The 9,686-nt window shown below is 44.9% G+C and overlaps 1 long non-coding RNA gene across 1 annotated transcript; it reads left to right on the top strand.

The window, feature by feature from the left end:
- Positions 1-2,529: 2,529 nt before the first annotated feature.
- On the top strand, positions 2,530-8,239 carry LOC120229983. Its single transcript, XR_005527892.1, has 4 exons — positions 2,530-2,600; positions 6,938-7,082; positions 7,358-7,415; positions 7,897-8,239. It is a non-coding gene; the product is annotated as an uncharacterized LOC120229983 (long non-coding RNA).
- Positions 8,240-9,686: the final 1,447 nt, after the last annotated feature.

Raw genomic sequence — 9,686 nt, 5'->3', positions numbered from 1 at the left:
ATCTAGAATCACTACTGGGTCTGGAGACGGGTCTCACCAGGCTTCAGCCGGGATTAGCTAAGCCGCTGCTCCCGTTCTTGAGGCTCGCTGTACAGTACGTTTTCCAGGAACGCATGCTGTGTAGACATTTCTGCTTTTCTGTTCCTGTTCATGATCGGTGGTTGCCTCTGTGGAGTGACCACCAGCCCTGAGCCAGGCTGGCTTCCTCCTTCTTAGCCTTGGCTTCTGAGACAGTAGGGAATGAACACTGCCAATTCCAGTTCCATGCACAAACTGGGAAGCCAAGGTCAAGCGTTTCTTTCTCAACTTCTAATTAAGCTGCAACTACTTGGTCATCACTCAACCCTGAGAAACACAATTTTCTGAACATGAGAAGATACTGTACTTAAAACTGAAAAATTCCTCGCTTATACAATATATCATTTTTTCATTTTCTGGCATCTGCCTTGTGGTTCAGAGGTCAGATCTTAACTTTTCCTTCCCCAAAGGGTCAAGCCAACTCCTTTTTTTTTTTTTAATGATTTTATTTATTTCTAGGAGAGAGAGAGAGAGACAGCGTGAGGAGGGGAGGGTCAGAGAGAGAGGGAGTCACAGACTGAAACAGGCTCCAGGCTCTGAGCTGGCAGTCAGCACAGAGCCCGACGCGGGGCTCGAACCCACGAACCGCAAGATCATGACCTAAGCGAAAGTCGGACGCTTAACCGACTAAGCCACCCAGGCGCCCCGGGTCAAGCCAACTCTGGTGTCTTCATCCATCTGGGTCTTTTCTGACTTCTACCCAGAATCCAAAATTCATAGACATTCCCTCCTATCCCTCCTGTAGCCAGGCTCTTTCCTTTAGGCTCCATCCTAAAATAACTGAGCTGTCATCTCAAGGACGTCTGATTCCCCCAGCTAATATCATTCCTCTTTTCTTCACGGAGACCATATTCTTTCCCTTAGTGCATCACAAATATTTATGTGCCCAGTATGCTGTTTAGTGGGCCCTACAAAGACTAGAAAATCGATCTTGCCAAGTACAATCATGTAGGCATATGGGAACATAGGGAAGTGTGAGATACGCAGCCCCGAGCACCGTGGCATGGAGCAGTGGCTCTCCACCTCTTTCCTCAGTGATGCCCAGGGCACCTACTTCCAGATATGATGCATTCCCTGGGCTAGCACTTTCTCTGTGCCTTTGCCCAGCCCAGAAAACCCATGGAATCTAGGGGGGTGATGGGATGTTATCCATGGGACAATCTTAAATGTTCTCTACTCTATTTCTCCGAAGTGTCATCATTTCAAAATGGTGATACTTAGTAGCAAATTATTATATCACACCTTCTAGGGACCTCACTCAACAGCGGTTTGGGTCACTGTAGTTGAGGGTGGCTGGCAAAGGTAGGGCCAGTTTCTGCATATGCCTCGCACTTGAAAGAAAGAAATCACGTGCTCAAACTGCCTTGGCTTCCAGTCTGCTGGTTGCAATGGGTCAGAAAACACTGTGCTGAGATATGAGCTCTTGAAAAGGGGCATGTTGACTGAGGTTCATCCCTACACAGGAGGGCTGTGTGAAAACATGTGTGTCTGCATATTCAAGCTTGCAGGCAAGAGCCTTCATTCTGGGCCTCTCTGACTCTCAATTTCCTTGTGTTGAAATATGTGGATCTTAATTCCTGTCTTGGCAAAGGCTATTGTGGGAATTTAATAAAAATACTTCTGTGAGATCCCTCAGCACTGTGTTGGCTTTGAGGACATTGAGCCGTTGGTGGCTCAACAAATATTTGCTGTGTGGAAAAAAAATGTTATTTGCTTAAAGAGTCTGTTCTGTAATTTTCCTTAGCAAAAGTACGCAAGAGCACCTCCCAATGACATCTTACTAAGATCAGAACAGGAGGAAACTGTCTCAAGTGGAATTGTCGAAATGGTTATTGTTTGAGAGGATTCAGTTGGTCTAGTATGTTCCTCATTTCCTTGCCTTCCACCAGAAATTGTTCTGTGGGTGAGCTCTGCTGGCTGGGGGCTATGATGATTAGACCGAGGTCATGCATCTGTCCCCTGTGGGCCAGTTAGCTCAGCTTGGCTCCGTGTCCGTACACATTGATCTTAACCTAGCTGGCAGACTCACAAATGTGTGACCACGTCCCAGAGGACAGGAGGGAGACGGGTTTCTGTTAATCCGGCAAATACCGCTCATCCATTGGAGAAGCAAAGCCCCAACAGCTCTGTTATGGTTATTGTGACCCGAAGGTGGCGCTGTTTCTCAAGGAAGCACAGCCTTGTGGTTGCTGGCACCTTGGTTGAAAGGATGTGAGAAATGATAGACCAACAGTTGGAGAAAATCTTCAAGGTAACTTGGCTCAATTCTCTTTTTTCAAAATGTTTGTTTTTTGAGGGGGGAGATGGAGTGAGAGGGGACAGAGGATCTGAAGCAGGCTCTGCGCTGACAGCATCAAGCCCGACGCGGGGTGCGAACCCACAAACTGCGAACTTATGACCTGAGCTGAAGTTGGACGCTCAACCAACGGAGCCACCCAGGTGCTCCACAGTTCTCTTACTTTCTAGAAGAGGAAACCGAGGCCCAGAGATGGAGGATTCTTTCCTGAAGCCAAACCACACAGGTGAGGCTAGACATGGGTCTCCCAGATTATAAACTTTTTGGTGATATTTCCAAAGAATTAAATTGTCATTGAATTTTAAATGCCTATTATTCCTAATCATAGGCCGGATTTAAGCTATCCATTTATTTTTTATATTTAATTTTTAAAAAATTGTTTGTTTATTTTGAGAGAGAGAGAGAGAGAGAGCGAGAGCGAGAGCACCCTAGTGCATGGGCATGTGCACAAGCAGGGGAGGGGCTGAGAGAAAGGGAGAGAATCCCAAGCAGGCTTCGAGCTATCAGCACAGAGCCCAATGTCAGGGCTCAATCCCACAAACCAGGAGATCATGACCTGAGCCAAAATCAAGTCAGATGCTTAACCCACGGAGCCACCCAGGCACTGTGCCCCCTTTTTTAGAGAAGGGTTGGGAAGGGTGGAGGGAAAGGGAGAGAGTGAATCTGAAGCAGGCTCCATGCTCAGCACAGAGCCTGACATGGAGCTTGATCCCATGACCCTAGGATCATGACCTCAGCTGGAATCCAGAGTTAGAGGCTCAACCAACTGAGCCACCCAGGCGCCCCTGTTTCGGTTTTTATTATAAGAAGCATTTGGATAGACTGTGCTGAACAGGTGATTTCTTTTCCATTTCCGTACTTTAGAAAGAAGAAAAATAGTGGGTATGGGTGGCAATTTATTCTATTCTGACTTTTTTTTTGAAATGACAGTAAGCATGAGTTCTGTTTACATGATCACAATTGAAACGACATGGAAACTTTTAAAAGGGTAGCAGCCTGATCATGAAAATGAGTCTGTGGTAGTTACTTTCAGCCCCTTTCCTAATTCATAGAAAATGGAGCATCTTAGGGAGTGGATGTCACAGGTAGGTTCCCACACACCCACAGGCATGTACAGACTCTGAATTCAATCTTTCAGAAGGTTTCTTCTGAGAAAATAACTTTTTTTTTTAAGTAAGCTTTTGGTTACTTTCTGGGCATAGAAGTGAGGAAGCGTCCCATACTCTCGTGGTGCACACTGCCAGAGTGTGGTCAGTGAGAGCTCTCCAGGTGTTCAGAGACTGAATTCAATACAGAATTCAAGGTCACCAAGAAAAGGCAGGCACCACCTCTGCTCGTGACACCTGTTAACGCTTTTCTTGTGGCCTGATTAAATCATATCCGTGACAACGGTTATTATTCTTGTGTTCGTTTCTTCCCCCCTTCGAGCGAAAGGAGCTTTAATAATAGTTTCTGAAATATGGACCTTCTAGATTCAGGATGACTGGATTTCTAATTTCTGTTTATAAAATACTGTTGATCAAGTAACTTAGATTCCCCACCCCATGGTGCCTTCCTCTGATGACAGAATTGTGGGATCCTCAGGTTGTGATCTCTTTCTTTTTACCTTTATCTGTGCTCTCTTAAATACTCCCTTTGCCATGGGAGCTGGTTAGGGATGTGGGATCTCAAGCCCACATCAGACCTATGGGATCAGCGGGTGAGCATCCGGGGAGCACTGACCGACAGAGCTCCTGGGCGAGCCACGCAGCTGCACGAACCTCTCTGAGTTCAGTCTCTGCTTTCATGTCAGAGCTTTGCTTTTGCCCACGTGGTCAGTGTTAGTCTGCAATTCCACAGAAACCTGCTGAGGCCCGCAGTGTGGTGGGCACTAGTCTGAGGGCTGAGAGTAAAAATGAAAAGTCCTTGGTCTTGTAGAATTCATGGGAAATAGATTTTACCGACTTAAATTTTTTTAATGTTTATTTATTTATTTTTTTTCGAGAGAAGCAGAACATGAGCAGGGGAGGGGCAGAGAGAGAGGGAGACACAGGATCCGAAGCAGGCTCCGGGCTCTGAGCTGTCAGCACAGAGCCCGATGCAGGGCTGGAACCCACAAACTGTGAGAGCATGACTGAGCTGAAGTTAGAGGCTTAACTGACTGAGCCACCCAAGCGCCCCTAAACTTCACTTATTTAGAATACGTGGTATGTCATGCAGTGACAAGCTATGGAAGGGAGTCAGGCAGGCTGAGGGGATGAGAGAGTGGGAAGGGGTGAGGTGGTATATGGATGGTCAGGGAAGGCCTCTCCAGTGGAGGGGCCTCTGAGCAGGGAGGGGTAGGAAGCGGAAGAGGGGTCACTCTTCCATGGGGCCTGGGGCCATCCCACCCCCCTGAAGTCACTGTATGCAAATAAAAATACAAGACACCCTATATATATATTTTAATTTTTAATGTTTTATTTATTTTTGAGAGAGAGAGAGACAGCGTGAGCAGGGGAGGGTCAGAGAGAGAGAGGGAGACACAGAATTAGAAGCAGGCTCCAGGCTCTGAGCTGGCAGTCAGCACAAAGCCCCAAGCGGGGCTCGAACCCATGAGCCCTGAGATCATGACCTGAGCTGAAGTCGGATGCTTAACCGACTGAGCCACCCAGGCACCCCCAACGCACCCTATATTTTTTAATTTGATGTTGCATTTCAGATCAACAATAAATAAGGTTTTGGTATAATAGACTTATGTGTAATTTTGTAAGTATAGGCAATTTAGAATATGTCCTGGAACGCAGTACATGTACTAAATTATAGTACAGCTTTTGGTTTGTTTTTATGTTTACTTTTGAGAGAGCGAGTGAGTGCAAGCGGGGGAGGGGCAGAGAGAGAGAGGGAGACAGAGCATCCGAAGCAGGCCTCACACTGACAGCACAGCAAGAGAGCCCGACGTGGGGCTTGAAATCACAATCACAAGATCATGACCTGAGCCGAAGTCGGACACTTAACTGAGTGAGCCACCCAGGTGCCCCTATAGTATAATGTTTTGATATTTGGGACACATTTATAACTAAAAAATTACATTATTCATCTGAAGTTCAAATTTAACTGGATTTTAATTTACCTGGCGGGTCTCCGGGTCACCATTTGGCACTGAGGCAGGCCATGGCTGGAGATGGCTTTCTCAGCTGAATTGCCATTTCTTTTCTCAGTCAACCTTCATCTGGCTCCCTGGGCCTTGGGCAGGGGCACCGTGACACAGTGGCCATCTGTGGTCTTGTGGCACCTGGATGTAGCTGTCCTGAACCTGTCTTCTGTAAGTCGAGTTAGTCAGGCTAGAATTTCCTGAACTACATACTCCTAAGAAAGTCTTTCGGAGTGGGAAACATCTTAGAACGCACCTGGGTACCTGCTGCACTGCGAACGTTCCATACATCAGCCTCTGGGAAAAAATGCTAATCTGTCCTTTGTCTGTCTCACGTGTCCAGAAGAAACCCATCATTTATGTTTGCAGGCAACCTCAACACCATGCACTGTCTGCAGTTGTCCAAGTGCTGTTTTTGATGTGGGATGGGCAGCCCCTCCCCCTTCTCCCCAGAAGAGTCTCTGGCGGAATGTCTGTGAGACTGTGCAAGCCATTAACCTTCCAAATTTAAATGAGGGGAAATCCTCCTCCCCATCCTCCTCCTCTGTCTTATTTATTTATTTTTAAAAAGCCATACCATTTGGCAGGGATGTGGCTGCCGAAGGAAAAACAGTGTTACATCACTTTTTGGTAATTACCTCTAGGGGAGCCCAGACTTGAACAGAAGGTTCTAGAACTTGAAGCTTTTGTGTTTTCTAATTAGGGAATGGTGACTGCAAACAGACCACCTGACTTAGAGACAATAACCTGAGGGACCACTTTGCCAGTTTCTTTCTCTTCCATTTCCAGACATCTGCTGTTACAAATTAAAATAATCAGTAATACCCAATAAAAACAAACTTCAGCTGCATTTCATGCAAGCAAGTCCCGCCAATGAGGGGTTACAGCTGAGTTTAGGAACAGCCCTTCCTCTTCACATCCTGACTTGGGACCTCCCAGCTCAGCAGGCAGCAGGAAGTCCGTCAGCCTGTCACACGGAGTCTATAGGTCTGGAACCACAAATGTGACATTTTCCTGAGGCTGGTGGTGGGGTGGGGCGGGGGCCCCAAACTACTATAAGACAGCTTCTGCAGAAATATTTTGTACAAATAACACCAACATTGTGAAGTCAGCTTCAAAATAGTTTTAAATACGTTGATTCTCAACTCCCCCCCCGGAGCCAGCAGTTTTTCCCAAGTACTTAGGAATATACTTTACCTTGGTTTCTTATGCTCTATTTTCAAAGTATGAAGAACTGTATGCAAAGAAATTAAGTTGTTATTTCCATTAATTGGTGGCTCCACTGGAGATGTAAGTGAATGTAGACTTTTCTGCTGTTCTCTCAAACAAGCACATTTGCTGGCTTGGTTTGCAGTTAAAAAAAACTGTTCTCCAAATTTGGGATCGTGAAATAAATTGTGCCTACCATGTGTGTGCATGTGTGTTTTGCATTTATTTTTCTCATTCTACAGGCTTTCCTACTCATTAGTTACCACCTGGATTTGTACACCGGGACCCGTTGTTAGAAACGTCAGGATAACAATAAAGTAAAATCCTCAACAAAAATGAGCAGGAAATCCTACCTCCAAAGATCAAATGAAACCGACCAACTGACCAGTAAGTAAATAAAAACAAGAAGGAACAGCTACATTTTCATTACTCGTTGGAATATACCAGGGTGAATTTGAAATCACTTAACATAAAAGCAAGCTTTTGAATATAAAATGTAAGTCGGAAGATTGATGGCAATATTAAATATTTTGTTTATAAATATACTTGTCGCATTGAATGATGTAAAGTGAAATTACATGTAATTTGCACATGAACTACAGACGTGATGCTATTTGTGGCTTTTTTTTAAACAATTGTTCCTTTATTGTCATGATACATAGATGGCGTAGGAAATTGAGGACACAGAGATAAGCAAAAAGAAGACAATTAAAATCACAGGTAATCGCATAGTAGGCGGAGAGGACCTTTGGGAATTTCCGTGTATATATTTCCAGCTTTTCCTCTATACGCATGTGTTTTTAAAAAGCGGGGTTGCTCAGATCATGTAATTTGTGTACGATATGAGGAAGTGAGGGACAACCGAATAGAGAGGAGGGAAGATGAGATCTCCCAACGACTGTGACAATGACATATGAAACAAAGAGCCACTGGGCAAACAGCAAGCAGAGTGCCCCGGTTCTCTGCTGTTCTATGTCATGGTAACAGTCCCTGAAACCCTGAAATTTCCATGCGCGCAGCCATTTATATTTTTCGCTGGGGCTTAAAAGCACATCTCTGCCTGATTTAATAACGAACGAGTAAGATTTCTTTCTTAGCTGTGATTCATCACAGAAACATTTGAAAATTCCATCCTCGTCCTGTTTGACCCTTGCAACTTAGTCCCATGGAATTGGGGGTTAAGATTCTCTGTTTTTCATAGACGAAAGCACCTGCCAGGAAATGTCTCGCTTCCAGCTGCCCGCATTAGAAGCACACACGATCAAGGAGAACTTAACACGGCAGCGGAACACTGACACCCAAGCCAGAGTCCACCAGGAGAGCCTTTCCAGGTGAAAACCCCGCTGAAACAAAACGTGCGGCAAAAGAAAGTGAACAACCCCACGCATTTGCTCGAACCTTGAAAATAAATAGAAAACAAATGTACAGATGCTTCTTCATCAGAGGGATCAGCAGCAGCGTGCACGCAGGCAGACGCCGGCGTTAAAAACAGAACAGAAATAACCATGTGTTTCAGCCGGGTGTGTCACCATATTGTACTCAACATGAGGATATTAATTTCACAGTTTTTGCAGATAAGTTTAAACATAGGAACATGTCACAAATAAGCAGCAAGCTCCGTGAGGCTACATCAGCTGGGATTTCACAGTCTGCCATTTTTAAATTCAGCCGGGTCCCCCAGGACCAATCAATATTGGTGGCAATTATTCTTAGTACACAGTCCAAATGAAATGGGTGTGTTTTTTCTTTTTTATCAAGGTGGGAGACTGTGATATAGAAATAAGCAAATTCCCTGGTGGACGGCAATTGGGCCTCCTAACAGCTGCAGCAAGTTGGCTGTGGTCCTCGGGAATAGCCCCGTAATGACCCGCATTATTTTAACCCTTCAGCGTGAGCTGTGTTTCGTAGTTTAGGCTTGGAAAAGCCTAGCGCGTATCAAACAAAGAGAGGTTGAAAAAAGGAAATAAATAAACAAGCCAGGGGCACCTCCCGAAGCAGCGGTATTACCTTATACACAGGTTTTATTTACACCCCGGTTTCTAAGCCACAACCTCTAGGGGGCCAGTGTTTGGGACACAGGGATGTTTTCATGAAGCAGAGAGCTGTTCACGTTCTATAGGGAAAGACGGTGAAGACCTTTTTTCTTTTTCTTTCGTTCTTTCCTTCTTTTCTTTAAATTTCTAAAAGGCAGATACTGAACTATGCAACTACCTAGATTTTACTCTTTGAAAGTTAGTTTTCTCTTTAAAAAATTTTTGTCTATTCAGGGGTTGCACTGGGGAAGGGTAGCAGCAGAAATGAAGGTGGGGAATGAGAAGCATTCCGAGGAGGAATGGCCCTCAGAATGACAGTTCAAGTTCCTTTTCCTGGGTGGGTGGGGGGTGGGGGTCCAAGTTTGAGTTAGTTGGCACTAACCTGGGGGGGGGTCTGGCTAGCGATACTAACAAAACCAAGTCATCGATGGAGACCAGAGGGGACGGAAAAACACTCTCCTCCGTTGCAACAAATAAGGATTGCGTCTGAATTTCCTAATTCTTGGACAGAGACCCAATCCCCCATAGGGCTTTTCATCCAGTTTGAGTTTTTAGCTAATTAATCACTTAAAATGTCAGGGTGCGAAATCTAAAATTTTTCTAAGGTCACTTTATGTTAGCTGATAAAAACAAAACAAATCAGAACTGTCCCTCCTTGTGCTTTGAAACCACCAGGTCTCCTAAGAAAAATGCCACAGGAAATGAAAAATTCTGGAAAGGAGACCAAGATGCAAGCAGAAGAGGTCCATAATAAAAACAACCCGGTGGTTCTCTTTATAGATCTCCTAGTGCATCAGCTGTCTTAGAATTAGGAATTTTTCTTGTAGAATTTGGTTATTTTTCTCTCCCATTGAAAAGAAAACAGAAATGAATGAAAGGGAAGTTTTAGGAGAGTTTAAGATCATAAAAATTGGGGCACCTGGGTGGCTCAGTCAGTTCAACGTCTGATTCTTGATTT

The sequence above is a fragment of the Hyaena hyaena genome, unplaced genomic scaffold, assembly GCF_003009895.1.
Source record: "Hyaena hyaena isolate Hyena2069 unplaced genomic scaffold, ASM300989v1 scaffold_2, whole genome shotgun sequence".
Lineage (NCBI taxonomy): Eukaryota > Metazoa > Chordata > Mammalia > Carnivora > Hyaenidae > Hyaena > Hyaena hyaena.
Note: the sequence above shows the minus strand (reverse complement) of the source record. Positions and strands in the feature narration are given on the sequence as shown.